At 31.5% G+C, this 2,471-nt stretch overlaps 1 long non-coding RNA gene and 1 pseudogene across 1 annotated transcript; one reads left to right on the forward strand and one right to left on the reverse strand.

Annotated features, from left to right (window-relative positions):
- LOC107642122 lies at positions 1,291 to 1,925 on the reverse strand. The gene is made up of 2 exons (XR_001620618.2): positions 1,692 to 1,925; positions 1,291 to 1,529 (listed from the first exon to the last, which is right to left on the reverse strand). It is a non-coding gene; the product is annotated as an uncharacterized LOC107642122 (long non-coding RNA).
- On the forward strand, positions 1,451 to 1,853 carry LOC107642121 (annotated as a pseudogene).

Genomic DNA, 2,471 nt, shown 5'->3' on the forward strand with positions numbered 1-2,471 from the left:
TTGTGTGAATAAGGAGCCATCAACATTCAGTTTGAGATAGTCTTCAGGAGGGGGAGGTCCATTTGATAAGTGTGTCAACAGCAGCAGCCTTCCATCTCCTAGGGTAAGGTCTCTTCTCATGATGGCATGGAGAATTTCATCAGCTCTGGCTTTAATGGATAAGGCCACAGCAGTTGGGATTGTAACTATAAAGAGGATATAGCCACCCCAAATATGTACGCCCAATCATGTGATATGCCAATTGAACTGAGACTCCAACCACTAATACCATTTAGGTATTTTTTTTGTCAGGACGATTTTGGTTTTTTTATTTTTTTGGTCATAGGCCCATTTCGTTTTATGACATGCTGGCTTTTGGGATTTTTTGGGCTTGGCTTTTGGGATTTGAATACTGATTTGCATGTTGGGCTTTCAGGATTGCTAGGCCCAAACTTGATCCAGTAGGTTCAACCCAAGAAATTAACAAATATGGCGCAATAGGTCAACTGAATAAACAGATTTATCAGCATTTGACACCGCTACTTTATACAAGCTCCCAAAGATTTAAAAGTTCTCTGATCTGATTAGATATTTCAATTATCCTATAATAGTATAATAATATATAATTTAAGTATAATGATATATAGTATTTTTTTTCACTAGTTCTTTAAGAAGTTTAATCTAATATAAAAAGTTTCAATGCACCCATAATACATTTACACAATTTTGTTTTTGTTTTTGTTTTTTTTTTAATTTACAATAAAAAGTTAAAAACAACCTTAATAAAAATGCCCCAATGTCACTTGTTAATTAGTCTTTTGACCTATCTGAGTTGAAAAATATTATAGGAATGAAAAAAAAAAAAAAACTTTGTAAAACATCACCTTATTAAAACATAACCAGAATGGAGGATGAATTGGTTCCGTCGAAGCTAGCACACTTAATTTGAATAGATTAAAATAAGAATTAAACTCAAATGAACTATTTTATTCTTTTGCATTAAAAAAAGAAAAGAAAGGATAAATGATAAAAAAGGAAGAGTAGCCACTTGGGCAAATAGCATACTTAAAGTGTGGCTGCTAAGAAATGCACCTAACCCAAACAATGACGTATGCAATCTAAATAAAAAACATAACATTAACATAAAATTGTGAATCAAATTCGTTAGACTTGACCAGCTTGTGTCCATGTATGTATATATGTGAATGTCATAGCCTCCACAAAAATAAGAATTTTATAGAATCTGAGAGAGAAAAGCCAAAATAAACCGCGTCTACTTTAGAATTGAATATATAGAAGAAAGAAGAATGTGTCACATAATTAAATCATATCATATTATATATTACTAAATTTCGTCAATAATATAATTACAGTACATTAACTCTGGAATTTCCTCACCCTAATATTAAGAGAGAAAAAGTAAATGAAAGAATATGGCTAATCTATTACTAGTATCTATTAATTAATTAAAGAAAATTAATGGATCATGTATGTGATTGCCAGAGCCACCACCATAAGAAGGTAAGCAATTCCTTGATCAACAGCAGTGCCTGCATTCAGCAAAAACAAATTTAAATAGTATAATTTTATATCATTAAAAGTATTAATTATGATTAATTAATAACTATAAATTATAAAATATGTTAGCTCTCTAACACTACTAAACAACATATCAAAAACAAAAAAAAATGGAAGCAAGAAATTGAACTCACCATCACTAGTGGGAGGAGGTGAAGGAGAGAGAGCCAAGTCTTGAGCATGGGCCATGTGAGAAATTGCAATGATCAACAAACTCAGAAATGGGAGAGCCAAAATCTTCACTGAATTCATTTCCACACAAAATAATTAATTTTTTTCCCGGAAAATGGTGGAGGAACAATAAAAGAATGAAGAAAACAAAGGGAAGTGAGAAAGAAAATTGATGGTGTGTGTTTGGAGTGAGGAAAAAAATTAGGGTTGGTTGGGTTTTATAGTGTTATTAGGGAATCAAAGAAATGATGAGGAAGGTGGTGGCGTCAATTAGAAAGGCGCGTCAGCTGAGTCGACTCGGTTGGCGAACTCGTTGACTCAGATAAAGACACGCAACGTTAAAGCAAAATGAACATGTCTGCGTTTTTACAAGTTTGTAAACTCACAAGAAAACAAGCATAGAAAATTAGAAGGAGATTGAATATTCAACAACGCCAACAGGGTTCTCTAGAAATCTATTGACAGGTCAAAATTGTATTTCTTCTTTATTATTATTATTATTATTTGATTTATGGTGATGTATGTCCATCACGTTGAAAGAATGTTATTAAGTACGCATCGTGTGCTTTTTATTGTTTAATAATTATAATGATTGAACTCTTAAGAGATATTTTAAATTCTTTAATTTTAGGACTATCATTAGAGAAACGAAAGGGATGATGTTAATGAAGGATTATTACAACATGCTTATAATACATAGCGAAAATATATAATAAAATAACTTATAATAATGTATGTAGTAT

Source organism: Arachis ipaensis, chromosome B05 (genome assembly GCF_000816755.2).
Source record: "Arachis ipaensis cultivar K30076 chromosome B05, Araip1.1, whole genome shotgun sequence".
Taxonomy (NCBI): domain Eukaryota; kingdom Viridiplantae; phylum Streptophyta; class Magnoliopsida; order Fabales; family Fabaceae; genus Arachis; species Arachis ipaensis.